Genomic DNA, 23,641 nt, shown 5'->3' with positions numbered 1-23,641 from the left:
TTCACGGAGGATGCGATTGTTCAGCAGTCCAGCGGTTTTACGTTGAATGGGAAGTCTGGATAGCGTGTCAAATACGGACTGTACAGAGAATGGTTGTATGGAGAACTTCACAGTGGACGTGGGTGTTAAAATACCAGCTGAGTGCAGGTCAGGTGTTAGCAGTGGCGCCTGGCTGTAGCTCGCAAACACTTTGGCTAGGAGATTCGTCTTTTCCGTATTACTCGTGGCTGGGTAGGCTTGGTTGTCATGGTAGAGGTCAGGGATAACCGGAGACGGGCGATTCACATTACAAAGGATCTTTGCTTTGCGCCACCATGTACGGGTTCCATGATGCTGAGCCATGTCTCTCGCCATCCTCTCGTGATAATGGCGTTTCGCCTTCCGGAGCAAGGAAGTAAGACAGTTACGTGAGAGTCTATACGCTATCCAACTATCTGTAGATCCGAGACGTTTGGCCTTGGCGAAGAGGCGATCCCGAAGCCGCCTCTGACGATGGTGAACAGCAGAGTACCAAGGCTTGTTCGATGGAAATGTGCTTCCCCGGACAACGGGAACAAACAACGATACAGAGTCTTCCAGCGCTGTGCGCCACAATGACCAGGCCTCATCAACTGTTTGCGCATTTTGGACGGCATCTAGCAAGGGTAGTTGCCACACGTGGTTGTTAAATGCTTGCCAGTCCGTGTGGGCAAAGTCGAGCCAGGTGTTTTGTGCAGAAGATATTTGGGCTGTGGAGCCTGCTGATCGGTTGTGGACGACACTGATCGGTTGTGGACGTAAGTAGTTTCGTTTTGTGTGGTGTGTGCGAGTGCATGTGGTGTCCTTAGGAATGGTCCCATGTGTTCTATGTGCGCTGGAGTACTGCCAATTATGTGCCAGGTCACTGCCCAAAAGGCATGGCTTGGTGCATATTTGGCAGTGCACCAGCGTATGTAGTACGCCTGGGGTCATTCCTAATGGGCGTGGGTACGCCGTACCCGGGCATTATCGTCTGATAATGCCCTGGTACGGTGCTGATCTGATTGGCCAAATGCTAGCAACGACCTGACAACAGGCACGTGACATGTATGAATAGTATAGTACCAAGTACCATGTACTGATTTGAAGAGTAATGGTACGAAAGGCCTCATCAGATTTTCAACTGGCTTTGTCCCTTCGTGTGCTAAAAGAATCTTACATGTATGCGCTGCTTGCTTCTGCGGTGGCAGAAGACGCTGACTGTGTCAACGTGGTCACCATGGTCACCCAGCACGCTCCCGTCCAGGCAGCAACCTAGCCAAGACTAGTACATGTATAGGCAATAGCCGAGGTGGACGAGCTCAAACCGACAAGCGTCATGACTCCATGACAGGCATGAGTACAGTCAACTATTACTTCGCGTATAACGACACTCGGAGGGGCATCAGAAAAGTGTCCTTTGCCCGCCGCCGTGCAGCCCAATACGTGGTTTTTTAACGTGATTTTTGGACTTTTTTGGACTTGGGGCAAAATTCTGCACACTTTCGCGTGTTTCCATAATACGACAAGTTGCGCACGGTCTGCTCACATTCAAAATACAGTGCTGCCAACAAATGACAGTATGCAACAAAAAAATCTTTCCTTGCAAGGGCACATTTTCGGCCATAACTCTTGAACGGCTGGTCAGATAGGGACACAATGTTCAGAGAATTTGCAGCTATTCATGCTCTTTCAACTGACGTAGCACTCAATATGAATTTGCAAATTCGATTTTTCAGCGAATTTTTGGGTAGTCTGCCACCTTAAGTGTCAGTGAGAATTCAAGTCAGCAGGAAAGAGGGAACGCCCACGTAGGGAGCGACGCACATTTCCCGAATAAAATTATTGTGATAGAAAAATCAAATGATGCGTACTCTAAATGAAGAATGTTTCTTCTTGTTGTCATTTCGGTAGAGGCTCCAAATATATGTAATAAATATTAAAAGACCTGTTCAATAGCCTGGCATGCCTAGCGCACGCACACACAGTGCACAATACGTGCACTGCCCACACAAAGCTCAGTTGACGTAGTACGACGACTGCGGCACGAGGTCTGGGCGCCCACATGCACACTTATATCTACACAGTACACTCTGCAGCCAGCATACACAATGACCCACACACACACATGACATGAACGTTCATGAATTCCATTACTATGGCATACATAATCATTGGATGGTGTCGCTGGGAGCCATGCACGCCCTAGCTCGGTATATCAATCCCTGAAGGAATATTAACCAGTCAGTTGATCTACATGTATGAGGAGTGCTGAACAGTTGAAGAAACATTTTCTAAGAAGGAACAGGTAACATGGGTTGCTGTCATGGAATTAGGCGACGTTCTGCGAAACAAACCGAGGAGTTGGAGTGCCCGGGTCCCCGTTCTAAGCCTGCGTGTAGCAACAGGGATACCAGCACGATACTCAGGTAAGTTAAAAAAACCATCATAGAGTATTATTAAGATAGTCATTGCCTAAGAATAAGGCCTAGGCTAGGATAACACTGACAATGGTCACAAGTAAGGTTTGATGGATGCATTTGCATGCTGTGCTTGAAAGTATATCATCATTCTACACATTGTACAATCATGTACCTATAACTTAGTATAAGGCTATAGTCATTGCCTAAGAGAGAATAAAGCCTAGGATAGCAGGACAATGGTCACAAACAAGGCTAGACGGATGTATTTCTATGCTATGCTTGAGAGTAGACCAAAGCATATATGGCCGATTGGTTTGCAGGCCTGCCTGCGAATCATGAGGTCCCGAGTTCAAGACCCGCGCTGGTAGCAGGGAGACTTTTTACGCGTGCTGAACTGCGCCGACACCCACGGTCAACTGGGTACTCACAGCTCGGAGTGAGAATAACAAGGATGCAGTTTACAGGGTTATGAGCCGTTACACGCCCGATTGGTTGAGAGACTAACCTCCTCTCCCCTGACTCACTTGTGAGGTCTGCATTCGCCACTAAAGTTAATAGGCATAGTGGTGGCCTGCGGATGCGAAGGCTAGTTTGTGTGTTTCTGAACATTCAAGCGATGCCGACGCGGATCCCGCGAATATTATTATTATTATATTATGCTTCAGTGTTTAACTATACATTGAACATGTACCTGTTTGTGTATTACACAGGTGTGTTTGTACAGTGCTGGCAACTGAAATCCGACCCTCTGAGCGGTGGGTTCACATTCTAGCGGTCTCTGTTTCGTAGTTTTACCGTCCCGTGTTGGGTCGTTGCGATGTTAGCGCACCGCTCAATTAATTTAAAAAAGGTACTAGTACTCTTTTCGCGGCTGTATCTGGGCCGACCGCACAAGAAGAGGCATTACTTTGGTCCCACACAAGCAAATCACCCCAAATTTTCTCCACACACAGATGAAAGGGTAGTGATTGCAACAGCAGAAAATATATTGTCATGCTTTGCAAGATCCTTGGAAAATGTAAATCAGAATGTACACTTTCTGTCGATATGACGGGCTACAAATTTTCTTAAAAAAATGTCCAGGAAAAGACTATTTGATGGGTCCAAATTTGTTGGATCCAAACCATCTAGGTCTGGGGAAGGGCACCTGGGTCAGCAGAAGTCCATCCAAAGGAACAAAGGACGCACAATACACCTTATAAACAACATATATAATACGCGACCGTGTTGCAACATTTGAGAGAGGGCAAAGATTGTTCCAGTTAAAGTGTTGCTCTTGAAAACACCCAGGTGCCCTAGGCCTGGGCATCACCTTTCCAAAAATGTATACTTTGGGGGGTGTCCAGACACTTTATCCAAGAGAAAACTTCAGAAAACACACTCGCAGTAGGCTAAAAACAGTGAAAAAACGGGGTCCAAAACAGACAAAAATGCAGGCATAAGCTGTAATGTCAGCAACAAAACCTCACCAAACCAAGCTAAAATCCACCAGCCTCATATGTGACACCTTCTTGCTCTGTTCTTTGCTCTACCCAGCCCTTTTTCTTTCTTCTCCTCTTCTTTCTTGTGCTTTTTTGCAATGCTGAACTGGCCACTTCGGCATGTGCAATGCGGTTCGTATCCTCCTTCTTCAGTGCCTTGATGGTGTTATGGCCAACAGAACACGACATTTCTCTCAAGAACTTGACAAAGGCTCATGGCACCATCATTGAAAGTGCATGTAGCAAGATTTGCAGCGAGCTCCACCACACAGCGACCTGCATTGACTTCCTTCGGGCACATGCGCCACACGACACCATTGAATGCTTCTTTGGCATTTTGTGTGGCACCAAGCAAGCACCGTTTCAGAAGTGCCTGGTCTGCCAGTCTTCGGTAAACAGGCACCAGCAACTTGTAGATGGCCTCTGGCTTTGGGATTTTCTGCTAACAGCTGCTGGGCAGCGTAGTTGCGGCTTTTCTCGCCAACCGTGTGTGCAGCCTCAATTGCAGCTTGTTGGTGTTTCTGGAAGTTCGTCTTGTTGACAGGCTTGGGGAGGTCCATAATGGCACAGAATTTCTGGAGACCAGAGTGTCCTCGGCCAATGGGCCTGGCAGCTAAAACGGAGCATCGGTTGACGTCAAAAAATCTTGTTCTTATGGACGATGAAAACTTGACATTAGCACCAGGACATGATTCTGATGAACAGGATATGACCATGTGTGATCCTAAGCCTTGCTGTCTCTCCTTTTCCAAAATGATACCGCCAACTTTACAAACTGCAAACACATTTCAGCAGAATCTCCTGCAGCTTCTCCAAGTCGAAAATACGTTTCCCGCACCAGTATGGGGCTCATCAGCCTCGAAACAATCACTGTCATCACTGCTGTCACTCGTGTCTGGGTTCGAGGTCAGTGAGGTATCAGACTCCGTTCCAACGTCGCCATCGCTGTCTGATGTCTCCTGCTCCCACCAGGGTTTGCAGCCGACGAGCTTTGCAAATGAAGAGCTACGTCCAATATCTTCTGGCTCCGCTTCCACAGGAACAGGGTTAGGATCGGGAGCTGTTTCAGGCTTCTTTCCATAATATTGCTTCTTTTTGGCAACGTAGTATCTACCTTTCCATTTTTTTGTTTCCCATCTTCAAGCTCAGCACAGCGAGTGCAGAATAGTTGCTGTTTGTGATGCAAAAAGCGCAAGGGAACCCAGTTTTTACGCTGGGTCGCCATTTTGTGCAGTCATGGTAACGAATACTGTATTTGAATTTTTCCCACGTGGCATGAGTACTCATTTTTGCTCTTCTGACAGCTAGCATGGTCACGCTGCAGTGCGTACATCGTACATACCCACGCACTTCACTGGCCTGTAACTCTGCAGACTGTGCCAATTCGCCTCAAATTTTGGATTCCACAGGTTCAGGGCCTTGTGCGTCCACTGAAAGAGTCAAAAAAGCCGATTTCTAAACTTCGATTTTTGACCCTATAAAGTCCGGAGCAAACGCCCACCCCATTTTTGCAAGATCTGCTGGCCTGTACACACTGACCCCATGCACTGTCACCCCTACTGTACGAAAGTGCATCTCACACCGTAGCGGGAAGAGCACTTTGCTACGGTAAACTATGTCCACTTTCCTGGTTTCAAAACCTCTTTGGGCACTAGCCACGAGCTAGCTCGTAGTGATTTTATAATGATGGTTGTTTTATTTCGCAAATCCGAACGGGTTTTCTTCCGAATAACAAGGTAGCGAAGAACAGAGTATTGAAGGAACCAAATACACTTCTGACGGTGTTTCAAGCCATCATTTAGAGATCACACAACGCCCAAAGGCAAGTGTTTTTCTTGGGCACTTCGGAGTTTTCAACAAGTTAGCAGCGACTTTGTAGGTGTAGCTTCTGTGACATACCCTGTTCGACTTGCAACTGCCATATTGGGACCAGTCAAGTCGTTGACTGACGCTTCATCAGAACAATTACTGTTCCTGACAGCGCGACATCCTGGCACTACACAAATTTCTACGGCATTACTCGTACCACATGGAGAACGAACTACCACAAAGAGGACACCTTTATCGAATGAAAGGAAATCTCGACAGAAGTTATTTCTTTGCAAGAAGATGATGACAATCGCTCTCGTACGCATTCGACCTTCATGCCAGTTGTTTACAACTATATTGACCTGAAAAAGACGAAAATAGTATGGACCCGCTGGGGTGGGCGTTTGCTCCGGACTTTACGGTACAATCATCGACAGTGGGATACTGTCGCTGTCGGGTGTCTTTCGCGCTGCTACGTTCAGCTGTATTGTGTGTCCGGGGTGCTCGGTCGGCCCGTCACCGTCCAGTTCACATGCTTCGTGAGTTGGCGTTGGTGGAGGGTCGGGTTCCCCTGCCGTGATTAGTGCTGCACCGAGCTTGTTTTGTGTGAAAGTATATTCTTATATTTATACTTCAAGTATTACTCAATCTGCGGACAGAACTGTTTCGTCCTTTGTGGACTCGTCAGCGCAGCACAGAGGAAATGAGGCCGAACCTGATAGCAATGGAAATAAAAATTTCCAATCAAGCCCGAACGTACCTTGCCAGAGTGCTCAAACTGACAAGTCAGTGAGCTCTGCACAACGCAAACAGCAAAGGCACTACCCCACGCAAGAGTGCTCAACTGCTACAAGAGCAGGAGCGAAATACTCAATCTGCGGACAGAACTGTTTCGTCCTTTGTGGACTCGTCAGCGCAGCACAGAGGAAATGAGGCCGAACCTGATAGCAATGGAAATAAAAATTTCCAATCAGGCCCGAACGTACCTTGCCAGAGTGCTCAAACTGACAAGTCAGTGAGCTCTGCACAACGCAAACAGCAAAGGCACTACCCCACGCAAGAGTCCTCAACTGCTACAAGAGCAGGAGCGAAATACTCAATCTGCGGACAGAACTGTTTCGTCCTTTGTGGACTCGTCAGCGCAGCACAGAGGAAATGAGGCCGAACCTGATAGCAATGGAAATAAAAATTTCCAATCAGGCCCGAACGTACCTTGCCAGAGTGCTCAAACTGACAAGTCAGTGAGCTCTGCACAACGCAAACAGCAAAGGCACTACCCCACGCAAGAGTGCTCAACTGCTACAAGAGCAGGAGCTACAAAATAATTGAGAGGCTTTGAATCGTTTTTATCAGAATCTAAATATTTGCCGGGTTGAAAAAAACATCTATAATGGTGAACAGGTGAAAAGTATGGTATACTTTGATCGATCCTTTCCTTGGGGTCAGGTCATCAGATGTGAAGAAAAGGGTGAGCTGCCACGTAGGGAGAAAGACACAGACCCCCAAGTATCGCCGAAGGCCCACCAACCTATTCTTCACATTGTTGTGCGCAGCTCAAGTTTGCGAATTGAATGGTTTGGAGGCAATGACGTTGTGGATGGCCAACGGTCCTCAGCGTGTATTCGGCACCCCGATGAGCAACATTGACTCACGCTGCTATCTGGTGTTCGGAGCGTCTCTGCAAGATTGTATCCCTGTGATGGTTTGGTCTGGAGCACTATATGTATGTGGTGCTCTTCGGACACAGTCTTCCTCAGCCTACTTTTAAAGAGAGCATGTCTGAGAAAACCAGAACATATGTGCAAGTCGATCTCTCAGATTTCGCTCAAATTTTGCAGGTAGGTTTGCTTTGGGGTGTAGATCGACATTCCAAAGCCGGCACAAAATCTTTTAAAGGGAACCATGAAATTGGCATACCCCTCAATATTGGCCCAATATTGGCACGATTTATGGGTCTACAAACGAGCCACGGCACAGCGTACAAGAACAAGCTACGAACAAAACTCCATCAAGCCATCATTACCTCACCTTAGAAGAGTTCTTGGGGCAGCACCACTTAGCCACGCCAGCATCCCAGAAGACGAGGGAAATCATCCCTTGACGCCACAAATGATCGTCTTGAAAATAGCCAAATTACAAGCGCTGATAAAACAGCGAGCTACGTCCTCAATTAGCAAACACTATACACCGGCAGATAGTAGAACACCTCTTCTAGCACTGAGGACATGTCCCCCATCATCCTTTTGGGGTTTTCTTGAAATAAACAATTTTGAATTTTTCCACTCGACCATTCTGAAATACGTCCATACTCATACCTGCGCAGGAAAGCTCGCCCCTCCGCGACGTCTAGTCAGCAATTTCTACTCCAACACCACTCCCAACGCTGCAGAACAAAGTGTATTGTTGACTCTGACAAGGAAAAGCAGCGGTGATCACTTGTCACTCCAAACGACAAGCTTCTCCTTGCGCCACCAACATTTTTCGTTGCAACTGTTGAGGCAAAAGTGACTGAATATTTGCGTGTAGTTTTTGGATTTTACTGCAAGAGGAATGAAGAAATCACGTGGATCGTGACGTAGAATAATGCTTTCTGGTACACGACACAATGCACACGATCACGATCGTTCCTGAGGCGCTATTCGAAACGGACCATGAGGGAGGAGGTAAGATGCATTATATTTCTTGCATGCTCTGCTCAGACCATGCAGAAACTATCGTTATAACGCTAGCAGTATTGCATTGGCAAGAATCCTTGGAGATATTTCCTCTTGCAGTAAGAACAGGGATGCATTTTTTCACACTAACCTCGCTCATCCCGAACATGGTTCAGCAGGAACTACGGCTGGTTTACATGCTGATGATCCACGTAGATCTGCAACAGCAAGGAATGAGCGTGGTCCATGCCATCAAGGTCGTTTGGAGTTGACCAGCGCGCGGCCAACACTGGTTGCATGAAGTATGTGGCGCGGCCACATGGCAGATTTCTTACGTCATGAACAACGTGATTTGACCCTACTCGCCGCCCGTCTCTGTGCTGCATGTAGAGGGAAAGTCCCAGCTGGAAGGCCTACAACACGACATGCGTGCTCTTGAGCTGGACATCAAGATGCACTTGATCCGATCTAGATCAACGGGTGACCATGTAAGTGCAGGAGCGCTTGATCAAGGACATAGGTGACTCGGAACAACTGCTGAACCGTGATCTACGAGACCTGGCATTCTTGTGTCACGAGGCACGTGATTTCTTCATTCCTCTTTCAGTAAAATCCAAAAACTACACGCAAAAATTCAGTCACTTTTGCATCAACTGTTGCAACGAAAAATGTTGGTGGCGCAAGGAGAAGCTTGTCGTTTGGAGTGACAAGTGATCACCGCTGCTTTTCCTTGTCAGAGTCAACAATACACTTTGTTCTGCAGCGTTGGGAGTGGTGTTGGAGTAGAAATTGCTGACTAGACGTCGCGGAGGGGCGAGCTTTCCTGCGCAAGTATGAGTTTGGACGTATTTCAGAATGGTCGAGTGGAAAAATTCAAAATTGTTTATTTCAAGAGAACCCCAAAAGGATGATGGAGGACATGTCCTCAGTGCTAGAAGAGGTGTTCTACTATCTGCCGGTGTATAGTGTTTGCTAATTGAGGATGTAGCTCGCTGTTTTATCAGCGCTTGTAATTTGGCTATTTTCAAGACGATCATTTGTGGCGTCAAGGGATGATTTCCCTCGTCTTCTGGGATGCTGGCGTGGCTAAGTGGTACTGCCCCAAGAACTCTTCTAAGGTGAGGTAATGATGGCTTGATGGAGTTTTGTTCGTAGCTTGTTCTTGTACGCTGTGCCGTGGCTCGTTTGTAGACCCATAAATCGTGCCAATATTGGGGCAATATTGAGGGGTATGCCAATTTCATGGTTCCCTTCAAAAGATTTTGTGCGGGCTTTGGAATGTCGATCTACACCCCAAAGCAAACCTACCTGCAAAATTTGAGCGAAATCTGAGAGATCGACTTGCACATATGTTCTGGTTTTCTCAGACATGCTCTCTTTAAAAGCTCAACTGATGAGGGGTGAATTCGCCGAAATACTGTGTATTGAGCAGGGAGTGGTGCTTTTTGCAGGTTTGCCAAGTGGAAGGTTCGATGGACGTCTCGTATGCTCTGGATGGCAGTCGTGAGTCAGTCAAGTGAGAATTCAAGTCGGCAGGAAAAGCGCGAGCTCCCACAAACTCACACAATTCCCTGATTATCGATAATAATAAAATGTACGTGTAGACGAGTAGGACTGATGTCGTCTACTTCTGTGTGTGTTGTTTTCCTGTTTTGGTTCGCAGTGGTCCTGCTGTCTGCGTTAGCCCTGCGTTGAGTGGATCATTTGAATACTGGGATGGAGAAGAACCAGCGACACCGGAACGTAAGAATATCATTATTGCAATGGATATTTACCTGTATAAGCAGACATACATGCAGCTCGGTGTCCACCATAAGCATCAGCTACAAACAGTGCTCCTCCCTAAAGCCCCCAACTTTCTCCAGCGTTCGTTCCCATATGGTGTAGTGGATGAATGGAACAGGCTGCCGCAAGACATATTTCCGGAACAGATGCCCTAGTTGAAGTTTCTCCCATCTTTTAAGACAAACGTCCACCACCACTAGCGTCTAACTCTTTGGCTCTGGGCAACGGACTCCCTGTGGGGCTATGTCACCTGTCAATGAGCAAGAGCCCTTGTCCATCATCTCTTTCTTGTTTTATTGTATTTCTCTCTCTCTCTCTCTCTCTTGGCACCCTCTCTCTCTCTCTCTCTCTCTCTCTCTCTCTCTCTCTCTCTCTCTCTCTCTCTCTCTCTCTCTCTCTCTCTCTCTCTCTCTCTCTCTCTTCTCTTTCTCACTTGATCTCCCTCCCTCTCTAGCTGCATTCCTATCGATGCCTGGTCGTAGGCTATGATTCCGACACCTCCGGTCGGATGAGCCTCGCCAACCACATCGGCACGTAAAAGCAAAACAAAAAAACATCGCCCCTATTCCCCTTTGTCTTGTTGTCCAGTGTCACTTCAGTTGTCCTCTTTCATGATTATTAGTAGGGCTGTCTGGGTTTGTAAAAGCTAAATACAAAATAGAATCGTGGCCGGTGCATACTAGCCATTCTTCAGTGACAACTGCAGGGTTAGGTACTCTGCTTGCTATCAGTCAAAAGCACCATCCTTGTAGTAAGGCCAACTATGCACTATAATCATTATGATCATTTCGTTTTATACAATGTACATACATGTACATGACTGTACGTCGAACACAATCCAATCAATGGAGTATGAAGGAAAGAAAGCATCAGAGACACCTCCGATAACGCTGCCCAGTAAGACAAGCCTATAGACCATCGCACTTTGGCAGGTGACGGGGGGGGGGGGGAGAGGGAGCGAGAGAGAGAGAGAGAGAGAGAGAGAGAGAGAGAGAGAGAGAGAGAGAGAGAGAGAGAGAGAGAGAGAGAGAGAGAGAGAGAGAGAGAGAGAGAGCGAGAGAGAGCGATAGAAACAGAGAGAGAGAGAAGGGGAGGATAATGATATTAACTTGATGGGACACAGAGGAGTCGTTCATCAAGCACCGCACCTTAACTGCTGTCTCTCCAGGCAGTTGTTCAGAGGGGTCGATCATACACGTTTTTAGATGATTTGAAATAATTCCTGTTTTTTTCTGCCTTATCTGTTTTAATTGTTCTACCTACATGTACATTCAGTTGAGGAGCTGCAGCATGCAATGTGGAGCTTGAAGAGTACCATAGTCTCGACGTCTCTCCTTCTAGGAACAATGATTTTGTAATATTCTATTTTATTAACTGACATTTGACAAGCATACGATGCAAACAGGAGTCACGCACGTTGACAGTTGGCAGGCAGAATGTTCACTTTATTAAGTTTATACATAGACTAGCAGCACCCCCGGCCAGCGTTGCCTGGCCGAATGTGGCATGCGGGTGAAGCAATTAAGTACATGAACAGCACACGTGCTCAGCACGTGGTGGTGGCCAGACCGCTGAAGTCCTGGTGAGGGAGGTTCTTCATCGTTGGAAGGAGAAGGAGGGACGTTTGTTACGCCTTCGGGAGGCTGGTCAGGGTTGTCCATCACCTGGTGGCGGATGAAGCGGCTCAAAAAATTCATAAACTTACGAACAAAAGTGCGATGCGCTCTTCACTGCAGATCAGATGCAGAGTGCAGTCAGTGCAGATCTTTTGTATCCTTTTGTTGCAGATGTTTCTATTTGCAGAGAACGGTTCACGTGGTCCGCAGCGCTTGTGCGGCTGCTAGTGCTACCTATGCCCTAGGCTAGGTGGCTACATGATTCGCACGCTTCGCGTGCTCAGTGCTTCTGCGCGCGGCTGCTACTGCTACTCGTACTGATCGTGTCTGCTATAAGCGCGCGCTACCACCTACACTGTTCGCACGCTTCGCGTGCTCATCACCTGGTGGTGGCTACACGATTCGCACGCTTCGCGTGCTCAGTGCTTCTGTGGCTAGGCTGCTTCCGCTAGCTACACGATTCGCACGCTTCGCGTGCTCATTGCTTCTGCGGCCGCTAGCTAGCTACACTGTGCTACACTGTTCGCACGCTTCGCGTGCTCAGGGCAGCGTGACACAAAAACACACGTCACAGGTGCCTCTTCTTTATAAGGAGCGTGACACACACACACACAGACACACGTCACAGGTGCCTCTCTTTTATAAGTAAAGATACAGTCAAGTACACATTGTGTTGACTCTTGACCGGCAATCTGTTTGCTTGAAAATGTAGCATCAGCTTGATCCTACATTGGAAATGTGTTATACATTGACTCTTATCAGGCAGTTTGTTTGCTTGATTCAGTTCATCTTACTGTTCTAGTTCTTCTTCGCTTTGCTACAGGCATGAACTCTGTATATACATCTGGCAATACATCATTCAAGTCTTTTCATTTTCCTTTCGAGACCATTGATCCTTTTCCTATGTTTCTACTTGTACAACTCTGCAATATATGCATAGTGACACTATTCCATGATGCCATACTGCCACTGGGGTTAAACACCCAGTTTTTCCCCTCATTACTGCGTCCGTCGGCGCGAGGGTTTTTTCCCGGCTGGCTCGGTCCAGGTAAATTTATCTGACGGCCCCAGTGGTATTGTGGTGTATGCTATTTCTTGAATTGGCTTGCAAACATTTTCCTCGTTTTTCACTTCATATTCTGTGCTCAGTCCTTTCCTCTGGATCTCTCTTGCTATCCGCTTCACATTTGGCTACGGCCAACTACTAGTACTCCACAATGTGTGTGTTGCTGCCCTGTATGCCAGTATTATATATGGAGTGAGATATTTGTAGCTACTTTTGAAGAGCCTGGATCGTTTAGTTTCCTACAGTGACCGGTTTTTCAACTCTTGTGCCAATGGTTGTGAGACTTATCCCCTCACCCCCACCGTTAGGCGCTGCATCTTCCATTGGGTTTGCCAGGTGTTAGCGGTAAACGTGAGTTCCCTTCAGGAACGGACACGGTCAGTTACATGTATATTTTACTTACTTACAGTAGTGGAAGAACCAGTTCCCTTCAATTATCATTATGGTGTGCGAGAACGACCTGGCTACGAAATGACCATGTATCCAGGCACCACGCAGCAATAACAACACTTTACGATGAGGCTTATGCTTTTCTAATAACTCCTAAACTCCATTGCAGCCACTGATATATTAGGGAACCTGTGACCGACAGGACAGGAACACCACACGCACATCCTTACTGAAAGACCTCACGGTCCGGCGAACATAACGTGCTAAACGATCATTGACAAAGGACAGTTTGATGATGGATATGTACGATTGTTGTCGCAGTCTGGTCGGTAATGGTCTTGGTGTGTTTGCATGGTGCTTGGCTGCTTGAATAGCATGTTGGGGATAGTCGTTGTCTCTCAGCAATGTCTCGATTTGTCCGATTTTCCCCTCTCCCCTCCTCTCCCCATGTCGATTGATGCCTTGCTGTTTGCGCGCCGAAACTGTTCCTGGGCAACAGGCCGCTTCACCCCAATGGCAATGAAGACTCGTACAGATGGACACCACTATGACTGGGCTTGACGAATAACTCCCACTGCACAACACCACTTTCCGCATTCATTCGGGAGCATAGTGGACTAAGTAAAAAAAAACCTCCCCACAGAGATAGACACGTCTAGGTAGCTGATTGTGTGCAAGTCGTTCTGCTGGGTGTGTTCCACCGTGAAGCGTATGCTGGTGTGTCTGCTGCTCAAGTACAGCACGACCTCCATCAACTTGACAAGACCTTGACACCATAAGTTAACAGCAGGCAATCATCGACCATACTGTACAAGCGAGGCTTCCACGGAAACATAGAGGGCAGAGAGGAAAGTCGAGACATGGCTTAGAGACAACGACTATCCACAACATGCTATTCAAGCAGCCAAGCACCACGCAAGCACACCAAGCCCATTACCCACCAGACAGCGACAACAATCGTAACGTTACACATCCATCATCAAACTGCCCTTTGGCAATGATCATTTGGCACGTGATGTTCGTCGTACCGGGAGGTCTTTCAGTGAGGATGTGCGTGTGGTGTTCCAGTTCGGTCGTTGGCTAAGGGACATGTTGATATCGTCATCATTTTCCCGTCCTGAATGCCGGAATGAAGTATATAAGAAGAGGAGGGGAAGACGGCAACCTAAGGAATGCCGTGCATGTGGCTCCGGTATGGAGATGTCACTGCTTGTCTCAGGATGTTATTTACTCAATGTTCTCCTACTCAATGTTCTGTACACTTTGCGCCAAGGTGTACGTTGGCGAGACCGGGATAACTGCAAGGAAGAGATTCGAAGAGCACCTCAGAGAGGCCAAAGCGCAAGCACCGGAGACACCATGGGGAGAACATTCTGCAGAACACCACCCACAACAAGCAATCACGTCTACACCCATCACCAACGCATCAATTCTCGACACACAGTCGTCCCTTGTAAATGGCCGTATTCCTGAAGCAATATTTTTTCGTTATAGACGTCCAAATGTGAACAGGGATCGTGGGTGTTGGGATAGACTTGCACATTCTATACAGCGCATAATAATCTTTGGTGTTAATGTGTGGTAACTCGTTGCATAATGGTAAGTACAGTCAACTTCGCTAATAAAGACTGCGGATATAACGACAATTCGCGAATAACGACATAATTTTCATGCCCAGAGCAAAGTCCCATCCTGTGACACATAATAATGAGACTTCGGGTATAACGACACTTCGCGAATAAGGACACTTTTCGGATGCCCCGGCGAGTGTCGTTATAAGCGAAGTTGACTGTAGTAATTAGTAGTCCTCATCTTTGTCCACACGTAAGTAAAACAGAAGGTTTGATTGGATATGGACATAGTCAGTGTCCGAAACGAAATGTCAATATCTTCGTAGATAAAAAAACTTGTTGAAAGAATCTTGTCCATGACTCCATGTCTGTCTTGCTTTTTCTTGTGTTATCTATCTTGTACCGTGGTCTTGTTGTTTGTTGTTTGAGCTAGCCCCACGTTGTGCTGATCATTTCAGTTCTTGGACTGGGATGGAGACGATCCAGTGATACCGGAACGGAACGTGAGCAATTTCATGTTGACCGCTCTTCCTAGTCACTTCCTTCCGATACACATGACACGAGTATCCTGCTGATCACCACGAATCAGTCGGCCATCAGCAACTGCGTGACCGGCTCTGGAAAAGAAATACCCTGGAGATGGTCGAGCTGTGGCCTAGCAGCCACTGTCCAGTCCACTGGCTGCACGTTGTCGGTCGTCCTGCGTGAAAGCAGTGAGCGCCGTCATCATCCTCCATTTGCTGCAAACTAGGCTGCTGAGTTCGACTTGCGATGTAGCGAAAATAGCGACCTAGCTAGTTTACTGTACGATGCGAGTGTCCACAGCACACTATCTCCTGCCGCAGCGGTGTTTCTGCATCCTGTCTTCTGCATCCTGTCTTCGTGTTCAGCGCCAATTTACATGTACTCTGATTCCCATGTAGTTGTCTAGTGTGAAATTATTGTTTATCTCTCATACACCACAATGTTCCGTGGAAAGGCGACTCTATTGGTCGCTCTCATCATTTTATGAACGTTGGACTTGCCATCTAGAATTAAAAAACTATAAAACGAACCGTCGGCATCCTCTCTGCTCGCGCTATTAGCGCTAGCAGGCACTGTTGTTGTTGTTGTTGTTGTTGTTGTAGAAGTTTATTTAACGTCGCACCACAAACAGGCGATTTTGCCTCCTTTGATACATGTGGACGACAGAATGAATGAGAGAGGGGGGGGGGAGAGAGGGGGGGGGGGACAGAAGTATGGAGAGAGGAAGGGTAGAAATAAATAAGCAATCAACCTCAGGGCTACACCAAGGCAAAAACGGAATGGGAACATACTATATACAAAATAGCTTCATACATATAAATTATTGCAAAACACGTTTACTATTCTTCAGTCCGCTATACCACAGAAACACACTAGCCGAAAAGCATTTAAGCGGAGCCATGATGCGCTTTTAGCAGGGCACAGAACTGAAGGTGGCTGGGCTCGGAACGGAGATCAGGCGGGAGCTGGTTCCACAGGACTGCGCCGATGAACTGCATGGTCGCTCGACCTGCAGGACGGGGCCAAAATGGTACTCGAACGAGGTGATGTGCTGCTCCCCGAGTGCGGTCACCAGTAACTCTCACAAAGAAGCTGGTGAAGAGGAAGCTAGCTCGGGAGAACAGACAACGACGGACAAAGATGAGGAGCTTAATGTTAAACATGTCCTCCAGGGTGGTGAGGCGGCACTGGCTGTGCGGAGTCCGTCCCAGTTGATCGTTCTCATCAATGGAAATGACTGTTATGAATGTATGGAATATAAAATTAAAAATAAAATAAAACGAAGGTGCGCCTATATCCAGAGGCAGAGACCATTGGCATTGGTCGGGGGAGCGCACTTCACCTCACCGCCACAGCACCTACACGCCATGTTGATTGTTGGTACATGGTCTCTTCCATTCTATGTAGGCGTGTGCACTTTCATAAAAAAATAAAAAAATAAACCGTCCGCCTATACTGAGTATGATAGCTAGCCTAGGCCTAGGCGCTAGCGCTGGCGCCATGGCAGGCACTGCCACTGGCTGTGCGGAGTCCGCATGCCTACACTAGACTGCAGACAGTGCAGCATTAGCCAGCACAATCTCGTCAGCATGGTGGGCGCTGAATGCCATGCTCGCTCTCTTGCCGTCTTGGCGTCAGTTTCTGCAGCATCGAACCCGTACTGCACACCTCCGCGCGCACTGCCACTACTACTACTAGCACTCATGTAGATTGTAGTACAGTACTAGTACTAGTGCTTAGACCTATGCCATGGGCCATGGCTATGCTGCTTGCCATGGCTTGCCGTGGCGACAGAAGGCACAGATCATGACTGTTGCATAAGTGCTACATGACGAAAAGCCGTGTCACCATGGTCACCCTGCCCGTTGCCGTACAGACGCGTAGATCTGGAAAAAACCAAGACGCGGCGCGGGTTCCTTTTTTATTTGACCTATCTTTTGCACGCTTCTATTGCTTGCGTATGCCGGTATGGGTCGTGATGGCGTTTCCATGGCGGCAGGCCCACTCATGTTCCGTACTGACCGTAGCCTGTACTGTATCCTGCAACGCAATGCTACATTTCTCAACATCGAGCCAGTATCAGAGTATGGCGGCAGTATGTTGTCGGCGCCACTGCTCATTACTGACATCAGCGTCCATGCAGCACACCACATGCATTATGTACAGCGTACATGTACAATCATGATCATTGCATCCCGTTGACCGTTGTTTGAAGGACTTGGGTCCTTGGTACGAGTCCTGGGGGCCTTGGTCTTTTTCTGGTGGTCGCGCGCTGCGGAGGAGTTTTCTCCACGCCTTTCCCTTTTCCATATCCTGAAGAAATGAATGCTTGAAAATGATATTTTGAGGTAAGATCAATGAAGATGACACACCGCAATCACCCTGGTCATAAGGATAAGCGAAGGCAACCGCTCAGGAGCAAAAATACATGTACGTGTGTGTACAGTACTATCTGTTAGGACTTCACTGCAGCAGCCATGATACCCGCTTGGTTGGATAGTCCATGGCAACGGGCTTCTATAAAGTGCTCAAGAAAATCATGATACTCATCATGCTACTATTGCGAGCATGCCCTTGCTACAACGGGATCTTGCTTTCAGGCACCATGGCCTACGCAACAAGGCTCAAAGAGCTTTCAAAGGAGCCAAGAATTGGCAAACCCCGTCCAGCACAGTCATTTCACCAAGGCTATTGTGCGTTCAAAACGATTGGCTGAAGAACAGGGAAGGAGAAACAAATGTGATAATGGAAACGCGTCTCTTTCGTATCCACTCGTTTTTTTCCAGAAAGTGGTGGACATCATAATTATTGTACATGTAGAGTGGTTGTCAGTTGACAAACCCCCTTTTATCCACTAGTTTTGAACACAATAAAGCCTTTGTGAAATGACTGTTCAGCTCGTTCTGTTTATACATGCAGCAATTCTAAAAAAAGGTACTTCTTGGTATTTGGTGGAGGTTGACCTGCATGCACTGATCACAAGCACACACAGTGCCCAACATTTGCACTGACCCAGACCACACTACAATGATTATGACAGCACATGTCGGGGCCTCCGTGACATAGCGCTCGGCGCCCACATGGACCGTAGCCAGCACACCCAGTCAATGCGTATTAATTATTATCAATCATGGCATACAGTAGTACATTGTGTGGTGCCGCTGCGAGCCGTGCACGCTCTAGCCTAGTCTAGCTCAGTATCATGCTACTTCAATTCTATCGGGGAATAATCAGACAGTTGATCTTTCTCTTCAGAGCTGAGCAGTTGAAGTAATAATTGGGAAGGAGCAATTATCATGGGTTGCTGTATGGGAAGAAAGCAACGTTCTGCGGAACAAATTGAGGAGTTGGAGAGGATCCGTTCTCAGCGTGCGACAAGGAGCAGGGACAGCACAAGGATGATCACGATCACGTAAGTTAAAATAGAAGGCTGGATTGGATAAAGACGTAGTCAGTAGTCAGGCGAAGATTGCCATACTTTATTTATTATTTTAGAGTTTACGGTCCCAAGTAGGTCTTGGCTGTTGCACATGTACATGTAAGCTATACTTACAGCGTATACTGCCATTACAGGTTCATTGTATCAAGTCACTGCTAAATAATTAACAGTTTCCTCTGAGACAAAAATGCGATAATACTCATAAAAAGGACACACGTCGGGCTCTTTACGAACATCTTGAAAGTTTTTGGTTGCTTAATTAACCATTATTTTTTTAACGGATAAATAGAACAAAGAGAACAAAATGTTACGAGTTATCACCAACTGACCACCAATGTAACCAGATAATATACAGTCAGCAAATTCGTCAACAGGTCATAAAAATGACAAGGAGTACTGAGGCATTCAACAACCTGACACCTAGCTCCAACACATCTAAGACTAAGAGGCGCAAACCAACAACCTTCCAACTTGGGAGGCTCAGGTAAGGAAAGATCCAAAGTGGGGAAGTAAAGCGCGAGAAGATGAGCACGAGCTACACACTCGTATTGTTAACGGCAACAAAGAATGCCGAGCGTTACTGGATGATGACGAGACTAGTAAGACAATTGATCATACCGGTCTTACGACAACTCGACAACGCAAAGAAAAACCCCTTCTATGCTTATATAATTATAAGTGAGCTCTAACAGAGCGAAACAGTTGCTGTCCACATAGTTGAGTATTATGCTCCCTAGCGTCAGTAATGTCGTTAGGTTGAGCACTCTTACCTTAGCGCGAACCCTTGCCGCTCGCCTTGTGCAACGTTCACTGCTCTTGGAGCATTTCGCGCACTCTTGGCGGGGTTTGCAGCTCTTTATAAAAATGCTTTGCTTCACGGAAACGTATTTCATTGCGAAGAGCTGCGCTTCGGTCCTCTGAGCTGTGCTGATGAGCTCTAACAGAGCGAAACGGTTGCTGTCCACAGATTTGAGTATAATTTATCATATAAACTTGAGCCCCCCAAGTAGAGTGGTCTGTTGCTTTTTGGCACAATCGTTCATCTGACTAAGGAATTTGACTTCAAATTACTACAGGTTTCAAGATTTTCGTAAAGAACCTGAAGTGTGTCCTTTTTCGAAGTAGTATCGCATTCTTGTCTTAGGGTAAATTGAATTTGACTGCCTTTGTATAATGTGAATCAACCATAAGAGTATTCACTGTTAACCATAGGAGTCGTATCCCATTTCGAAAAAGGTGTCAGCACCGGCGCAATCCACACAGTCAAGCCGGTAAAGCCAATTCAGCAAGAACATGCATAGCCGATGCAAAGGATCACCGAGCAAGGCGCACCCAGTAACCCTATGCAGCCTACAATTTGCTAGACAGGATTTGTGGCTATTTAGCAAGAACATGCACTTCCGATGCAAAGAATTACCGAGCACAGCGCGCTCAGTAACCTAAGATACCTCCGTGGGCAATGATGCAAGGAAAATACGAAATGGGCTTTACTTGACCGTATGATACCTTTCCGAAACCATAGGAGTCTTTCTAATTAAGTAATTTGTTATTTCAAATTAGAAAGAATCATAATTATGGTTGATTCATATGATGGTTAAGGTGGCAGACTACCCAAAAATTCGCTGAAAAATCGAATTTGTAAATTCATATTGAGTGCTTCGTCAGTTGTAAGAGCATGAATAGCTGCAAATTCTCTGAAAATTGTGTCCCGATCTGACCGGCCGGTCAAGAGTTATGGCCGAAAATGTGCCCTTGCAAGGAAAGATTTTTTTGTTGCACGCTGTCATTTGTTGGCAGCACTGTATTTGAATGTGAGCAGACCGTGCGCAACTTGTCGTATCATGGAAACACGTGTCCAAAAAATCAGGTTTTTGAGCCACGTATTGGGCTGCACGGCGGCGGGCGAAGCCCGCCGCCGTGCAGCAGGACTTTTGCCAGCACCCTCGTGACGTTGCAGATATGTGGCTTGATTATTGTAGTTGACGTTGATTTAGTGACTTTGGCAAGTTTGAGTCGTGTCAAGAAGTCAGGTAGGATTCAGTACTAGGCAGTAGTGAAACGTGAGTGGTAGTCTTTGCCGGTTTCTGAGGGTATCCTGGATTTGGTGTGCAGCGCTGTGGAAATGGCTTGCTGTGGGGGTCCCAGCACTGGATGTTGTATCAAAGGTACGACCTGGTAGCACGTGCTAAACCTAAAAAAATTCAAAAATTGACTTGGGTCTGTGGGAGTGTGTGAGAGAACGCCCACTCGTTCCGTTGTGACAGATTCCAGGGCCTCGTTGAGGGGCCCAACCCCATCACCCATGGCTGCTTCTGGACTTGTTCTAGGTTTGAGTCCCGCGCACGAACAGAATGAGCACGAAAATGTGAAAAATTGTAAATGCATTTGTTTGGCTCCTGGGTGGCTCGCACACCGTGGCACTATGCCGGAAATTTGAGTTTTTTCGGCCTGGAAAGCCTGTCAGTGAGGCGCAAGAACTTGTAAATCATGTCCTGAGGGCCAGCATAGTGGCAGGAGTGTGTGGTCCAAATTTCCATCAAATCCATTGAGAAACACCAAAGTTACAGTCAATTGAATGCCATATGAAATTTATGGGTAGGCTGCCCCCTTAACACACACCCGGCAATATGGCGGTAAATACACGCCTGCCCACACACGCTATCTAGGCTGCAAATATAGTTCTTCTGGCACAGAGCTCCCCTTCGCACCACCATTACCATCAGGTTGTGCCTGGCGCATCGTCGATGCATGATTAGCGGTAACCAGCATAGCAGGCTGGCACAGCAGGTAGCGCATGGCACATGGAAGATGACAATAGCAACGACATAGCTCGATTGTGAATTACATGTACGTTTCGTCACCGCTGGACTAATCAGGCAATCTTCTTCTTCCATGTCTTCGCACGGAGCTTGACTCCGGAGAATGAAGTTGAAGACACCACAGCAGCTGTACATTTAAGTACAGTTGATTGATACGTTTACCGCCATATTGCCAGGTGTGTGTTTACCACCATAAGAATCAACCATAAGTACTCTGCCTACTTTTGTTTGCGTTTTATTTTGGTGTTTCTTGTAGGAATCCTATTTTTTGCAGTACCTTGGTCAAAAATGCAGATGGTTCAAAGCCACTGGAATGTAAGTACATTATCATTATCTATTAACTAGTTTGAGGGAAAGAGACAAACGGGAAAAGTCTGAAGAAAAAATTGACTGTCACCACCAGGACTGGGACCAGGCACCCTCGCTTGTAAGTTGTAGCCAGCGATGCTCTAACCACTGAGCTATGGTGAAGCCGTGTGTATCATTTTAATTTGCATTGTTGCGCTGGGTATATGCAGAGATAGAATCGAATCTGGTACGTAACAGTTTAGCCATATTGCAGTGACAAACATGCGTGTGTTCGTTTCACGTCAAACGCAACCCGAACAATTGATCATGAAAGAAGGCATCTGCGAGCGAGCACAGACAAAATTTAACAATAGTGCAACAACAACAACAACAGAAAAATAATAATAATAATAATAATAATAGTGCAACACACTAAGTCCAGGCTACAGAACCTCTAGGCATTGATGCACGGACTTCGCACTTTGGCGGGTGCGTCTGTGTGTGTGTGTGTGTGGGGGGGGGTGAGAGAAGAAATACTAATAGTACGACAGTCGACAGACCGGGCTCGATCATCAACCACCACAGCATAACTACGCTATCTAGCCAGCTTTCCAGAGAGGGGTCAACAATAAAATGTTTTTGTCTTTTTGATGATTTGAAATACTAGTAATTCCTTCTGTTTTTACTATAATCTCTTTTCATCTTGTCTGTCTACATGTACATGTATATATTCAGTTGATGAGCTGCGAGATACAACCTGGAGGTTGAATAACAGCAGATACGCTAGGAGCACGACAAGTAAGAAGCTCAAAGGGTGTCCTATGTGCTTCTCGGAACAATGATTTTGTAACGTTCAAGTTATCCACTGGAATCTGATTCTTATGCGATGCAAACAGGAGTCACTGACGCCGAAAATTCACAGGCAGATTGTTTGCTTGATTCTCATCATCTTACTGTAGTGGTTCGAGTTGTTCTTCGCTTTGCTACACGCATCACCTCTGGAATGTGGCAATGCATCACGCAAACCCTTTCATTTCCTTTTCAAAATCGTTGATTCGTTTCTTGTGTTGCTATATCCGTTTTTGGAAATGTGACGAGTGTCGTTCACCTCGCGCCCTTCATTTATGTGCATCTTGATTTTCTTTTGTACAACTCTGCATTATTATGTATTGTCCTTCGCTTCCATGACGTCATACTGCCACTGGGGTGATACACCCGGTTTTTCCCCTCATAACAGTGCACTGCGTCCGTCGGCGCGAGGGTTTTTTCCCGGCTGGCTCGGTCCAGGTAAATTTATCTGACGGCCCCAGTGGTATTGTGGCATATCATATTTTTCGAATTGGCTTGCAAACATTTTCGTTATTTTTCACTTGATATTCTGTTCTCAGTCCTTTTTTCTGGATTCTCTTGCTATCCGATTCGCTCTGTCTGCCACCAACTACTCCTAAGTGCGTGTGCTGTTGCCCTGTATGGCAGGATTATATGGAGCGAGATATTTGTAGATACTTTTTGAAGAGCCTTGATCGTTTAGTTTCCGACCACGACAGACTTTTCGGCTCTGTACCAGTGGTTATAGGAATTATCCCCTCAACCCTCGCTGCACAGGCCACTACGGGGTTTTCCGGGTATTGTGGGCGTCGTCAGTTCCGTTCGGGTAACGGGCACCATAGTTTACTTTACTTATTATTTTTATTATTATTCCACAATCACGATGACAATGTCATAGTGCCAATAAGTATGTGATGCGGGCGATTTTAACCAGCCATGGTGACTTACTT

General features: G+C 46.7%; 1 long non-coding RNA gene across 1 annotated transcript; it reads left to right on the top strand.

Moving 5' to 3' along the window:
- The first annotated feature begins 18,560 nt into the window (after positions 1–18,560).
- Positions 18,561–23,301, top strand: LOC135812696 (uncharacterized). The gene is made up of 3 exons (XR_010552924.1): positions 18,561–18,729; positions 21,832–21,890; positions 22,599–23,301. It is a non-coding gene; the product is annotated as an uncharacterized LOC135812696 (long non-coding RNA).
- The last annotated feature ends 340 nt before the right edge of the window (positions 23,302–23,641 follow it).

Source organism: Sycon ciliatum, chromosome 3 (genome assembly GCF_964019385.1).
Source record: "Sycon ciliatum chromosome 3, ocSycCili1.1, whole genome shotgun sequence".
Taxonomy (NCBI): domain Eukaryota; kingdom Metazoa; phylum Porifera; class Calcarea; order Leucosolenida; family Sycettidae; genus Sycon; species Sycon ciliatum.
Note: the sequence above shows the minus strand (reverse complement) of the source record. Positions and strands in the feature narration are given on the sequence as shown.